The sequence below is a fragment of the Zootoca vivipara genome, chromosome Z2 (genome assembly GCF_965207765.1).
Source record: "Zootoca vivipara chromosome Z2, rZooViv2.hap1.1, whole genome shotgun sequence".
NCBI classification, from domain to species: domain Eukaryota; kingdom Metazoa; phylum Chordata; class Lepidosauria; order Squamata; family Lacertidae; genus Zootoca; species Zootoca vivipara.
Genome location: NC_142585.1, coordinates 22870420 through 22886169, shown reverse-complemented (window position 1 = coordinate 22886169; position 15750 = coordinate 22870420). Strand labels below are relative to the sequence as shown.

General features: G+C 42.7%; 1 protein-coding gene across 1 annotated transcript in view; it reads right to left on the bottom strand.

Annotated features, from left to right (window-relative positions):
- The window catches only part of CYSLTR1 (cysteinyl leukotriene receptor 1), a 58441-nt gene extending 50440 nt beyond the window's left edge, over positions 1–8001 (bottom strand). The window contains exon 1 of the mRNA XM_088664611.1: positions 7599–8001. The gene's annotated coding sequence lies outside the window, so the exon portion shown is untranslated. The remainder of the gene's footprint in view (positions 1–7598) is intronic.
- Positions 8002–15750: the final 7749 nt, after the last annotated feature.

Below are 15750 nucleotides of genomic sequence, written 5' to 3'. Positions count from 1 at the left end.
CATGGGGCTTTTGAAACTAGGAAGCATGGTTAGTCTATGAAGCTGCAGAATGCCGGAGAAATATTTGATGGGAAACACCCACTGCATTTAGTCATCTTGCAATGATAAGGCATGCTTGAAACCTGGCATCGGTGCTATTTTTCTAGAAAAAGAGAGGGCCAGAACTCACCATGACCACCTCCCTTCTTCTTCTTCTTCTTCTTCTTCTTCTTCTTCTTCTTCTTCTTCTTCTTCTTCTTCTTCTTCTATCACTCGTAGCCGAGTAAGATTGTCTTCCATATACACGGTTTTAACAATGGGTCCATAAGTGACTGTGGAGGCCAATTCTGGATCCACATGTCCTTCCACAGTGGGGACATTGGTTTCGAGGTGGGAGTTGATCACGATGTGGATATGCCAAGTGGGCCTTCCATGGCGCCCACCTGAAAGGTGCCAGGATTGAGTTCCAGTGAATTCCAGAAAAGAAAGAAGAAGCCTCTAAAGAAATCCTCGTTTCCCAAGAAGGAGGAAGAACAACTTTTCAGAAACTGGAAAGTTGATTTTGGTACAGCACTAATCCTTGCCTAAGCAAAAGCTTTAAAAAGTGTCATCTCCCATCTGATCTATAGCACACAAAATCTCTTTGAATAATTTTCAGGCACACCACATTCAAGGAAGGGGCACAGCAATTCAGATAAGAACCTAAGTTCCTTGACAGATCAGACCAAAGGCCTTTATAGCCCAGGATCTTGTTTTCCACCATAGAAGCCTCTGAGAAGTCCACAAGTAGAATAGAGGGGTTTGCTATGGTAAAACCACAGAACTGTAGAGTTGGAAGGGGCAACAAGGATCATCTAGCTCAACCCCCCACAATGCAGAAATCTTTTACCCAACGTGGGGACTGAACCCATAACCTTGAGATTAAGAGTCTCTCACTCTACCAACAGAGCTATAAATGATACAATAAGAAATATCAACACCAAATGCCACAGTATATTTACAAAGCATATGTAGTTAAACTAACCATGGCTGTGGGGATTTTAGTATTAGTATTAAACTGTAAATAACTTACGTATATAACTCACAATAAATAACTTACGTATTCTTGTGTGGGTGGTCTATGTAAAGTCAATGCATATATTGCTACATTTGTTTGGAATCATAAGAAAGCAGTTTTCCTAAGTGTAAATTATGATATAGTTTTTCCAGTAAAGGAATGTCTATACTAATCCCCCATCCCCACCCCGCAGCCTGCCTCCTCCACATATCAAGAGACAGTTTTTGACTGCTACTGGGGCGTATTCTTGATTAGAGAAACTTCATTTGGTACAGAGTTCAGCAGCCAGGTTGCTCACTGGAGCAAGATGGTTTGAGCATATTTCATTGATCTTGGTCTGACTGCACTGGCTGGCAATTAGTTCCCAGATGCAATTCAAAGTGCTGTTTTTGACCTATAAAGGCTTAAATAGCTCAGGACAGCAATACATCAAGGACTACCTATCCTCATATGAACCAACCTAGACCCTGCATTCATCACCTGAGGCCCTTCTTTGTGTGCCTCTTGCGTGAGAGGTTCAGAGGGTGGCAAAACGAGAAGAGGCCTTCTCTGCAGTGGCTCCCCATTTGTGGAATGCTCGCCCCAGGGAGATTTGCCTGGTGCCCTTGTTGCATATTTTAAGGCACTGCACAAGAAAGAAACATTCCTTTTCTCCCAGGCCTTTGGCTAATTAAACAATCTATGGCCTTTTAAACAGGGGGTGTTGATGTAGTAATAGTAGTTGTTGTTGTTACTATGTTATGCATTTTTGTGTTTTTATCTTGTAAACCTGCCTGTGATCCTCTGATGAAGGGCAGTATGGAAATTTAAGAAATATTAGTAGTAACAGTAATAGAGGTTGCATCCCACTAAATTGTACTCAGAGATTAATGGACCCGAATTAATCATGTGCATTAATTTCAGTGGGTCTACTCTGAGGATGACAAAGATTGGATACAACCCAAGGACTCTGAATTCTGGGTTTTGTTCAGAGATAGGCTGAAACTGCAAAACTTTGCAGGCTTTCTTGGAAGGAAGCTCCATTGAAATCAGTGGGACTTGCTTCTGGGTACATTTGTACAGGCTCAGGCTCTAAGCCTGTAACCTACTATACATTTCCTTGGTATTTGGGGACAGGGTGTGGTTGGTTGTCTGTGGTTGGCCACAGTGGGGTTTGTTTGCATTTGCGAGGGTGGGGTGGGGTGGGGGTGGGGCTTGTTGGGTCAGGTAAACCAGATTGATTTGTATGCTGTCAGGAGATTCTTGTTGTTGTATTGTTGGGCTGTGATGTGATAAAGGGGAGCCATACTGGGGTGAAGGCGTTCTCTTCTATTTGTCCTGGTGTCAGTTTCAGTTTATTGGTTAGCTTTTCTAGTAAGGCCTTTCCCCATACAATTTGATACTATTGGTCCATGTTTACTTCTGACAGGTCTCTCCAGTGTCTGGCTATGAGGCTTCTGGCTGCTGAGAGTAGGTGGGTTATAAGCTCTGTGTAAAGTGATTGGTCATTATGATCTCGGAAGATGTTCAGTAGGGACCAGTAGGGCCACTTCTGGGGTGAGTTCTAATACCTGTTTAGTTATTTTGCATATCTCTTTCAGGACTGCTGTCCAGAAAGGTTGGATTTTAGGGCATTCCCACCACATGTGGAGGTGCAGCCTCTCCAACATCTTAGTGAGGTTCCTGGGATTATGTGGCATAGTTGGTTGGTGATGTAATTTGATTCTATGTTGGAGATTCTCCATCTTCCTTCTGAGGAGGGGAGGTGCAGATACATAGCTGCCAAGTCTCCCATTGAAAAATCTGGGATCACCAGCGGTGCGGCACCGGAAGTCGCTTCTACGCATGTCTGGACATACGTAGAAGCAACTTCCGGTGCCGGCGCTGCCCGATTTCTAGTGCCCAGACATGGGCAGAGCGGCACCCGAAATCGGTTCTGTGCATGTCCAGACATGCACAGAAGGAGCCTCCCTGGCAGGTAGGAAACCGGGGGATTAACGGGATTTTTTTCCTATTCGGGATAACAGCGGGAAACGGATTAAAATCTGGGGGTTTCCCGCGAAAAACGGGAGACTTGGCAGCTATGTGCAGGTATCTGGGGCTTATTCTTGACTTTTTTGTGAGAAAATAAACAAGTAGTTTATTCTGCTACTTCTGGAGTTGGGTTGGGGGAATCCAGATTGGGAGGGTTTGGAATAAATAGGTTAGTTTTGGGAGGGAGTTGATTTTGATCATGCCTTTTTTGTCTTAGAGGGATGAAGTTGGTGTTGTTCTATTTCCTCAAGCCACAGGGGCTCGTAATTGTGGAGGTATAGTTTGTTGAGGTTTCTGGTTGTTTGAACTTCTAGGTACCTAAATTTGGTGTGACAGCGTTTATCTTTGTGATGTTGGTGAATTCCTTTGGTGTGTGTGTGTGTGTGTGTGTGTGTGTGTGTGTGTGTGTGTGTTGAAGCACATAGCCTCAGATTTTGCAAAGTTTACTTGTGGGCCTGACACCAATGTGAATGTGTTGAGTTCCTTAGCTAGGGTGGTTGCTCTGTTTATGAGGTCTGGTGTTGTGACCATCAGGTCATCCGCGAAGAGCCCTAGTTTGTAGGTTTTACCTTTTATTTCCACACCCTTAATACCTGGGGCTGCTCAGAGTCGGATTGATAGGGGTTCCAGGGCCAAGATGAATAGGAAAGGAGACAGTGGGTATCCTTGTTTTGTGCCTCTTTGGATTGCTATGGTATTGGAGTCCATATTGTTAACTCTGCATTTTGCTGAGGCTTGAGAGAGCAAACCTTGGTTAATTTGGAGAACTGCATCTTAAATTGGGGGCCCCAGGATGTTTTAGAAGCCCCAATAGATTTTGATGCAAAATGCTTAATCATAGTGGTTTGCCTGCTGGAACCTCTCCTGGAGAAAGCAGCCTTTGTTTCAGAGACATATTATATCCAGACTAGATTACTGTAATGTGTTCTGCCTTCAAAAATGGTTTGGAAACTTCAGTTGGTAAAGAATGTGGCAGCACTATTCTGTACTGTTTACATTGGCTGCCTATTTGGTTCCAGACATAAAGTGAAGGTTTTGGCCGCTCCAGCCCTGAAACAGATGTGGTGGGGGGACCTTTTGCCTTTCAAATGTTGATAAACTGCAACTCCCATCATCCATGGCCATCAACCATACTTGCTGAGGCTGATGGGAAATTTAGTTCAGCAATCTAGAGGGCCAAATGTTCCCCACACTTGCCCTAAATAGTTTGGAACCACATTGCCTGAAAGATCACCTGCACCTCTAGCAATATGGTTATCTCTTGCCTGACAATAAAAGAGATTAGGTTGACAAGTGCCAGAGGCAGGGCCTTTTCAGTGGTTGCATCATAGTTATGGAATATGATCCTCTAGGAAGTTTCCATGGCCACTTTCTTAGATATTCTTTTAAACATACACTCTCAGGAATTTTTAAATATGGTTATTATTATTGTTATTATTACCTCCTGTGTCTATAGTTTAACTGTTGTTTTATGGCTCATTTTAAGGGTTTTTTATTTTTAAAAATCCATATATTTATATACTGCTTAATACCACAAAAGTATTCAAGTATTCTACAAAAAGCAACACATACAATATCTACCTATCTAAATGCATGAATTTATTTATTTTTATTATAAAAAACCTGTAAGACCAAATAAGTCAATCAAGTCCCTCTTCCCAGGAAATTCTAATACAGTTCCCAGGATTCTTTGGCAGGGAGCCATGACTGTTTAATACAGATGTCTTCAACTTTCTTCAGACCTAGGACACACTTTTAACCTAAACTTCCATTTGGGGGCACGTTTCTTAAATCTTTAAGCAACAGCTCCATGGTGGTAGTGCTTGGATGAGGCCACCACCCACTAAGTTGAAGACTGGTGGTTTAAAGTGATAAAATACTGCTTCAAATAGTGCAGATGGGGCCTTAACCTGTTCAGATTACTTTTTTTTTGGAGGTTTGGGTTAACAGCATCATGAATTCCACGGAACATTTATCAGGAATTGACATCCTTTTAGTTTTAAATTTGTCATTCCCTGGAAATATGTCCAGTTCTTTGGGAATTCTTAGGCCCTCTAGGGATGCACTTATTTTTACTATAACCTCTCAGTAACCCTGGCTGTGTTTCTAATGTCAAGCTTAACTGTTAAGATTTATCACAGAGGTCTGAGTCATTAGATATATTCCTCACTATAAAAGATGGAGGGGGTATCTAGTAATTGCACTATTTATTTAATAGGATAACTTAAAAGTATTTTGTCTGTATAAAATTTTGTCTCAGAACAACTTACAGCCTTTTTAAAAAGAACATACTGTACCTTAAAAAAATAAATCAGAATTAAAAAGATTTAAAAGCTATCATTAACCAGAAGTGCTCATTCTGCAATGACATAAAAGGGGCACATCCCATCCCACCCAACTAAAAGATAAACACCAAAAGGTAAAATATGGTTGGCCATTAGGCCATTGTCATCATTAAGAGCAGAATACATTGAAAAATCAGCAGCAGGCGTATCAGCTGGGCAATCTCCCCTCCTTCTCCCCACAACAGTGCAGCATGCTCGGTGTTTCTCTGGGAAAGTTTCAGAATCATAGAATTGTATAATTGTAAAGTTGGGAGGGACCTCAAGGACCATCTAGTCCAACCCCTGCAATGCAGGAATCTTTTGCCCAATGTGGGGCTTGAACCCACAGCCCTGAGATTTAGAATCTCGTGCTGCACTGGCTGAGCTATCCCAGAGAAGTAAGTTTGGAAGAGGAGTTCAGAGAAGTCCTGGATATTTGTTTTAAACAATTACAGATTTCTCCACGTTTCTGATCTACCAAAAGATACTGCTTTGTGATGCAGCAGAGAATGCCCTAAAGGAACTGTGAGCTTTATCATGATGAGAATATGTCATTGGAATTTTGAAATCTCTTGGAACTGTTGGATCTTCAAGCTGGTGTGTTTGTGTGCGTTTTGTGTGTGTTCAGTGCAGCCCTAGGGCTGCTGAAGATATACTACAACCCTGCTTGGTGTATAGTCAGTGAGTCATGTACATAAAGAACACATGTTGAGCTCATAAATTATTTGTTGCTTATGTTTTCTTCATTTGATGGGCTAATGCACCTGTATGAATGGGAGGTCCACTCTCCAGATCACACTGCTGTTGGTGAGTAGTTGTTACAATTGATCGGGTCCTCCCTCAAAGAGTGTTGCGGTGAGCCCTGGAAACCGACACCCTGTGCTGTGGGTGGGTAAGATTGGTCAGCCACAACACCCAGTTAGTAGGTCCCTCAATGCTGGGTTCAATCTGGCCAATGGGGCGCAGACAGAAACGGATCGACAAAAGGAAACGTGTCCCGGCATGACTAGTGTGTGTGTGGCCTGTCTCTTTAAGAGTCATTACTATAATTTTTATTATTATTCATTACTTTGTCAGTGACTTACTACAAAATAAAAAGTCTTAAGGAAAATTAAGATAAAATGCATATAACCAGAAAATGCAAAATGCAGTGTACTAAGTACCTAAAATGCTCATCCAATAACATTTTGTTACAAAGGTGGGTGCCTGCCCCTCTCTCCACCAAGCGGTGGCAAGACCCCATGGGGTCCCAAGGGTCTGTGTCCCTTTAGAGAATAGAAGACGCAGTGCAGGGCAGTCTCGAGCAGGTTGCGCGCCCTGGCGCTGAGGGGCGGAGATTGCTCCGCCGCCCTCGCGCCCGGCCTAGAGCTAGCCCTGACGCAGCGGAGACTGTTGTGCTTTAAGAAATATGGTTTATTCACCTATTTATACCTTGCAGTCTGCATGGAGGGAGTTCACATCTTTCAGCATAGTCATTCCAAGAGGCAGTAGCATAAGCTGCCTGCAGCCAGCACCCTCCAAAGATGGATATCAGCCCTTCTTCCTCCTTCTCTCTCCCAGAAACCTCTTGCTTGAAAACTCCATTTTCCTGTCCCCTCAAACATACACCCCATCACCTTGGTAACACCTCATGCCCTGAAGGATTCCTCTCTTCAACTCCTTTTGTCCTGTTAGGTTTGCTCTTCCTGCAGCCAGCCAGGCAAACCAGCCTAGGAATTCCATTGCAGCTTGCATTCTCCTTTCTTATCACAAATAACCAAAACCAAAATAACCAAAATAACCAAAACATTTATTAATTTCTAGGGTTTACACTAAATCTATAACAATTTTAATAACAATTCCTACCCATCTCACTTAAAGACGGACACCATGTAGGAGGCAAATGAATTACAAAAGGTTTGTATAAAGAAAAAAGTCTTAGTTTGATGCCTGAAGACTGACAGGAAGTGCATCTCATTGGGGATAGATGGAGCCACCACTGAAAAAGACCTGTTCTCGTGTGGCCACCCTCTATGCCTCCAGAGCTGGAGCACCCACACGGACAAGGCCACATCCCAAATCACCACCCATCTAATAGCAATATGTGAGGGGGATCTAAAGGCAAACAGCCCCAGATGATCATAAAGCATAGCCAGGTTCCAACAGGAGCAGGCAGCCCTTGAAATGCACCACTTAGCACTGGTGTAATCTCTGAACACCTCACACAATCCCACTGCCATCTTCACCTCACATGCAGCCTGGGCAGATTTGCTGCTTTTTCCTCAGCGCAGTTTTGAATAATTTTGGAGAGTTGCTGCAGATTGAAACCAACTGTGTCAGCTTTACAAGGGGAGACGCTGATCCACTGTGACACTCCCAGTGCACACTCCAAATTCTTCCCATGTGGCTTATGAGGTTAAAGCCCTTCCAGATATCTGCATCGTTAAGGGAATCACACCATATAAGGCTAATGAACTAGTCGAGACAGGCACAAAATTCAATCTTGATTTAGTTGCACAATGCGTTCCTTTCCAGGTGGCAGATTGCCAGCAAGATTTTGTCACTCCTCGGCCATGGCTATTTATCTACAAGTGTAACCTTGCAACAAAACATTGCAGTGTGGAGTACTCCTGTTTTGGATTCCTGCCAGCCAGTCACGTCCTTTCCCCAGGACACTCCAATTTAACCCCCTTCTATTTTTCAGTCCCCCCACTACCATTCCATGCCAACTGAACATACTCAGTCCTCAATGGGTTGTTTGGGATTATTTTTTCCCAAATGTTTTTGAACTACTCCACAAAAGGCTGTCAATGACCATTTCTTGAGCTTACATGGCAGCCTTTTAGCTTCCCTCGGAGAATTGTGTTTGCTGTTAGTATATGGCTGAAGCAGGGATCTTTATTATAGCCCAAGGGCTGCATTCCTTCATTGGCAACTTTCTGGGGGCTGCATACCAGTGATGTCTATGATGTTTGGAATGAGCTAATTCAGATTTGCTAATTCACTGAATTAGTTAAAAATATAAATGAATGACACCTGAATGTAGTTGCTATAATTTCCAAGTGAACTGGATGCCAATTAAGTTCCTTTTGCAGTGGAACTTGCAAATTTGTGCAATTTTAAATTCAGTTCCATTTTAATTTTAATTCAACATCAACAGAAGTATAGTGCCAAGATCAAGGGAAGTTATAGTACCACTCGGTTCTGGGTGCCTCAGCTGAACAAGGATATTGGCAAGCTGGAACATGTGCAGAGGAGGGTAACCAAGATGACTAAGGGTCTGGAAACAAAGCCTTATGAGGAATGGTTGAAGGTGCTGAGTATGTTTAGCCTGGAAAAGAGGAGACTGAGATATGCCATTTTAAACAACAACAACAACAACAACAACAACAACAACAACAACAACAACAACAACCATCTTCAAATATGTAAAGGAGGATGGAGGACGTAGCAAGCTTGTTTTATTCTCTGGAGGCTAGGACCCGAACCAATGGATTCAAGTTACAAAGAGATTCTGACTCAGCATCATGAAGAACATTCTGATGGTAAGAGCTGTTCAACAGTGGAATGGACTCCCTTGGAAGGTGATGGACTCTCCTTCATTGGAGGTTTTAAGCAGAAGTTGGATGCCCATATGTATGATCTAATTGAGATTCCAGGAGGTTGGACAAGATGTCCCTCAAGGTCCCTTCCTACTCTAAAATTCTATGGTTCTGTGGTCTGAAAAAGCATCTGGAGGGCCAGACAAAAAGGCCTGAAGGGCCACATTTGGCTCTGAGGTTTAGGCCTGAAATTCTTCACCTTGGTATATATGGGATTACTGTGAACTGTCAGAGAAACACCTATTATTATTATTATTATTATTATTATTATTATTATTATTACTATTACTACAGTATTATTATTATTCCCATAGCATGGCTTTAAAATAGGGTCTAGGTAAATTGAAATGTAGTGCTTACAATAGAAAGCCACTCTGCAATGTGCAAGGATTCAGAAACCCTGCAATGAATACTGTCAGCTTCAATCCAACAGCTTCTCCAATTCCCTCTACCTCCTGTCTTGTCCTGAATAGCCCCTACACAATTTTTCTTTAGGACTCATGAGACTGGTAAGGCACAGAAGCTATTTAAGATCTCCTTCCTGAGCCTTGCAGTTGTTGGGCTTGTTTGGACTGTTCTGCCCTCCCACTCAGCTCTCCTTCGGGAGTGTTTTGCTAAAATGCTTATATCTCCTGGGACTGAAATCTTAGCCCCGAGGGTCACTTTCTGGAGTGTTGCACAATTCAGGTTGCACAATTAAAGTTGATTGGGAGGCCTTGCACCACATATCCAATTCCTCAAGGTCAGACACTTTGTGGTAAGGAAGGTGACAGGATGGAAAACGCACTGGGAATTGTAGGATAGTACTTCCTTCAATGCAATGCCATCTAATATCCTTGCATATAAACCATGGCATTAGTGTAGCACCCTGCTTGTGGTTGACACTTAGCTGGAATGAAGTATTCAACGCAGCAATAGAGAAATTAAAATAATAATTTATTTGTCAGACAAATAAATGATAGGCACAGTGGTATAGTTACCAAAAACCTCTGCCTCCTCTAGCCCTGCTGGTCAGCACTTATATTCCCTCAGCCCAGCTCCCTTGCTCCTCCTTTTGGCTGCCTCTGTCCAATCAGCTTGGTTGAAATTCCTATTGGCTGTGTGCTAGAGCCAATAATAAAAGATACACCCATTTCCTATTACCTTTTATGGGAGACAAAGAGCTATATTTCCTCATTAGCTCCTGGCTCAAAAGAGAAAATAAATCCTATAGGTTCTACAGTATGACGTTACGATTTCAGGCCAATTAAACAGAGAACCCAACCTCCCGCTGTTGTATAAATCGTTATATATGTGTCTTTCTATATATGATGGGCAGTAGAGAGGATAATAAAACCTCCCATAACAGAATTCGGATGAAAACTGCACCAGCTTAATTATACATTTTACGTACACCCACAGTTTCTGATTTTGTGAAACAGCATTATAACAATGCTGCGCCACTACTACAGTGAGACCAGGGTGGTGTTGGTCCATGCACATTGCCCAGGCTTGTCCCCTACTTTGGTGCTGCTATCAGCACAGCTATAACAATGCGAGAGGCAGAAGTTATGAGTTACCAGTCTCTGCAGCCACAGCAGGCACTGTGATTCTCCAGTGGTTTGACTTCGCTTCTGGAGGAACACTGCAATGTCTCCCGACAACAACAAATGTTACTAGGTTCTTAAGAAATTAGCCCGTTGTCCTTTTATTTGGAGACTATGACTTTTTGATCAGTTTAGAAATTGGGATAAAAGGGCATAATTTTCCCACCTCCATGTTTTGCATCCAACTCTGCACTAAAAAACCAACACTGATAGAATGCAGGGTTATTTATTATTTTCAGACACCAGCTGGGCATTTGGGTTTTTGGGCTGGGGCCAGCTGGGTGCGGGGATGAAGCATGAACTCTTTGAAGTGGAACCTTGGTTCTCAGACTTAATCCGTTCTGGAAGTCCGTTCCAAAACCAAAGCGTTCCAAAACCAAGGTGCACTTTCCCATAGAAAGTAATGCAAAACAATTAATCCATTCCAGACTTTTAAACAACCCTTAAAACAGCAATTTAACATGAATTTTAGTATCTAACAAGACCATTGATCCATAAAATGAAAGCAATAATCAATGCACTGTTCTATAAAATAAATAAGACAGTGCTGTAGATGATAAAAATAAAAATTATTATTTTTTCTTACCTGCACTGATGATAGCTATTGTTTGGATGGGGAGATTTTATCCATTTCTGCAGTCACACAATCAATCAATCAATCAATCAATCGCTGAACTGAGTTCCACACAGTCACAAGAACAAATTAACTGAAAAAGCCTCAAAAACAAAAACACAAAATTAATAGCAAAAACCAAAGTGCCAAACTTAATCCATTCCGGAAGTCTGTTTGACTTCCAAAATGTTTGAAAACCAAGGTGCAGCTTCTGATTGTTGCAGGTGCCCTGGAAACAATAGCTGTCAGCCACATCGGATGTTCGGCTTCAGAAAAACATTCAAAAACTGGAACACTTCCAGGTTTTTGGCATTTGTGTGGCAAGGTGTTTTGAGAACAAGGTACCACTGTAATTGGTAGCTTATAATAAGCCCTGGTGCATAATTGACATGGATAGGCTGACTAGTTATGACTGTATTGTCAAGGAAAATACACTAAAAATCTCATTTGGGGGCATCTGGATCCCACTTATGTTGTTCTAGAATGGCCACAATTGGATTATGAAGTGGAATGTCATGTATTCCTTGGGTTACGGATCTGCTTATATGTGTGATTTTTTATGGCTTAACTTCAACTTTCACCAACCTGGTGCCCTCAACAGCTGTATCATCTGGGGCTTAAAACATCTGGAGGCATCAAGCTGGCAAATGGTAGCTTAATTGGTGTCATAGCTGCCAAGTTTTCCCTTTTCTTGCGAGGAAGCCTATTCAGCATAAGGGAATTTCCCTTAAAAAAAGGGAGAACTTGGCAGCTGTGATTGGTGTGTACTTGTATGTCCTCTGTACACTTTAAACAAAACATTAAAAAGCATTCAGAAGAGCCTGAATATGAATAAACTAGAAATATCATTTACCAATAACCAAGCTAAGCATATAACAATGTGATGGGGCTTAACATTAAATGCTAAAAATGTCTGTCCTGGGAGAAGACTGTTGAAACTTTCATGAGCTGCCTGACAGTATACTTTGTGAGACATGATTATAATTTGTTTGATTCCACTCAGTAGCTGAAGGATTTTTTGTTTGTTTTTTACGAATTATAATTTTTTTGAGGAAATAACTTGGCTGCATTTATTCCCATAGGAACACAGATTTCATTCACATGGCAGTTTATTCCATTTTCCTGATGTTTCCCTAACTGTTAATTTCCACTTTTTATATTACAGCTTTCACATGACTTTGGGCTTATCCACACTTGCCTTTTGCCCTGGTCTTTCTAGGCACTTTAAAAGCTCTGTGCCCAAATGTTTTTCTTTTTGCCCTGTGAAACCCGCTCTTTAGCACTCATTCGGAGCAAATTACAATCTGGGTTTTCTGCAGACTGCTCTGCAGATTTGCTCTGATTGAGTTTTAAAGAGTGTGCTTTTGCCAGATACATTCTGGAGCAAAAAAAAAAGGGGGGGTGGCGGGACACTCTGACACAGAGCTTTAAAGCACAGGCCTTGCATGGAAAGAGCAGAGGAACAGTAAATGTGGATAAGCCCACGAAAGCAATTTCCATAAATATGCTCTAATATAGTGCAAGAAAACTACAATTCCCAGTGTTCCCTGGAAAGAGGGATTGATTGTTAAGGCACTCTGGGAATTGTAACTTTGTGAGGAAAATAGGGGTCACCTAACATTTAAAAAGGTAAAGGGGCCCCTGACCATCAGGTCCAGTCGTGTCCGACTCTGGGGTTGTGGCGCTCATCTCGCTCTATAGGCCGAGGGAGCTGGCGTTTGTCCGCAGACAGCTTCCGGGTCATGTGGCCAGCATGACAAAGCTGCTTCTGGCGAACCGGAGCAGCGCACGGAAACGCCGTTTACCTTACCACCAGAGCGGTCCCTATTTATCTACTTGCACTTTTGATGTGCTTTCGAACTGCTAGGTGGGCAGGAGCAGGGACCGAGCAATGGGAGCTCACCCCATTGCAGGGATTTGAACCGCCCACCTTCTGATCAGCAAGCCCTAGACTCTGTGGTTTAACCACCTGGGTCCCACCACCTAACATTTATCACCTAACAATTATCACTCTGAACAGACTACAGTCCCCAGGATTCTTTGCAGGAAGTAATGACTGTTTAAAATGGTATGATATTGCTTTAAATGTCCAGTGTGAATGGGGCCCAGGCTAACTTCAATATAGTAATGACATTAATTCATATTACATTTCACTTGGAATCAGAGCACAGGAAATGGTTCGTTTCGGTTTTACCAAAATTAGTAGGTATTGGCAAGAAAGTAGAGGGGGGGAATTCATTGATAGACCCAGCGTAAGAGATATTAATAGTTTGGTTTGGACTAGGTAAATAAGGTTAAAAGAAACTAACATTTTAATATGTTCCCAATAAGGCCCACAATGCAGAGATACTGAAGATAATAAAGAGGAAGAAAATCAAACAAGCAATAAAAAAAGCCTCCACAAACACATGGGCACGAGTGTTTCTATTATACTGCAGGTCTAATATAGCAGAGATAAGAGCCTCATAATAGCTGGTCATTGCCAAGTCAATAAAAAAGGTCTCTTCAAACAGAGAGACGGGAATTTAAGATAACATTCCATACTAGATATTGACATCGTGTCTCCTATGCAGAATGAGCAATATATGCTCCATCCAACAAGGCTGTGGTTGTGACATTCTGGGTGTTCATGCTGTGAGCCCACCCATTGGAACCTCAGATTGTATATACTGTATGTGTCAATAAACCATATATCCTAAAGACACCACTGTCTCCACTGTGCCTCATTCTGAGGAAACTGAAGTCTGGGTAAGCGCCTGGAACCTCTGGAATCTCTCACCAATTGGAGACTGGTGTGGCATGCAACATTAATATGTTCATAATAGAAAGATGTGAGAGTAAGCCTTATGTGGTTATTGTTGTTTCATATATTGATTAATGCCAAAATGGGCATCTAAGCAGTTTACAATGTATGAAACTAGTTACACAAACATTCCATAATAATATGCAATAAAACAATCCCATTGAGCAACTAAAACGGGAGGCTCCATAATAATTAAAACAGGAGGCTCCGGTGGAGAGGTAGAGGGAACACCTGTGTAAACACAGAGGTGTGTCTTCGAAAGCCAGTGGGATGTCAATACAGGTGAGATATCTGTTTCACCAGCAAGTTCATTTCACAACACTACTGCCACCAGTGGAAAAGCCCACCTTCACAAACCACCAGGTCAACTAACTGGAGAGGATGACACTTGGGAGCCCTCTGGCTCTCCTGCAAAAAGGTAAAGGTAAAGGACCTCTGACAGTTAAGTCCAGTTGCGAACGACTCTGGGGTTGCGGCTCTCATCTCACTTTACTGGCCTTGGGAGCCGGTGTTTGTCCGCAGAGATTTTCCGTGTCATGTGGCCAGCATGACTAAGCCACTTCTGGCGAACCAGAGCAGCACATGGAAACGCTGTTTACCTTCCCACCGGAGTAGTACCTATTTATCTATTTGCACTTTGACATGCTTTCGAACTGCCAGGTTGGCAGGAGCTGGGACTGAGCAACAGGAGCTCACCCCGTCGCAGGGATTCAAACTGCCAACCTTCTAATCAGCAAGCCCTAGGCTCTGTGGTTTAGAACTTCCGCGTCCGCCACCCACGTCCCTGATGGCTCTCCTGTAAGACATATGTAATACAAAGGAATTTAAAGCCACAGGGGCTCTCTTCTCCCATGTGAGCCGTCCTTCCCCTGAGATGTGCACCAAAGGCCACACTTTCTCTTGAGTCTCCCCACCTTCCGAGGTTAGGCAGACATGATCACAAAGAGGCCCTTTTTAATGATGATGCCCAAATGGTAGAAATCTCTCTGTGTGCACATCCCCCTGGTACCTTCTTTAATATCTTCAAAGCACAAGACAAGGGCCATTGTCTTCTTAACATCTTAACCTCCCAGTTAGACTACTGCATCATGTTTTAAGTGGGGCTGCTCTTAAAGACAGTTTGGAAACTACAAGTAGGGCAGAATTCAGCAGATAGATTGTTGACCTAGGAGGTCTGGAAAATACTGCACCAATTCTGGCCTGACTGCACTGCTTACCCATTAGTTTCCAAGCTCTGCTTTTGACTTTTAAAGTCCTATGTGGCTCAGGTTGGCAATGCCTCAAATGCTGCCTCTCTCCATGTGACCTAGCACAGACCCTGCTGTCTTTATCAGGGATCCTTCTCTGTGTGCCCCACCTGAGGGAGATGCAGAGGGTGGCCACACAATAATGGGCCTTCCCTATGGAAAGCTTTAGCTAGGAAGACAAGCTCACAGCCATCATTGCCAGGCATGAGGTGCCAGGCTAAATTGTTCACTCAGGCCTTTGGTAATTAAGTTGCCTCCTACAGCTCATCTTTTTGCAGGTGGGTAGGACTGGTCCTAATTAATATGCTATTGGATGAGGATTTTATGTATTCTGTATTGTTCACTGTTTTTTAATTTTTGTGGTTTTAAATTGTGTCTATCTTTTGGGGTCCATGGGGGTTCAGTGGCACAGCTTGACCCAAGCAGATTCATGCTGAAAGCCTCCCTTACCAATGCATACGTAATCCACAGCTACTGATACTGGATCACTCACCTGTGATACCAGGTGTGGGGCAGATGAGTGTAGTTTGGGAGAAACGGCTCACAG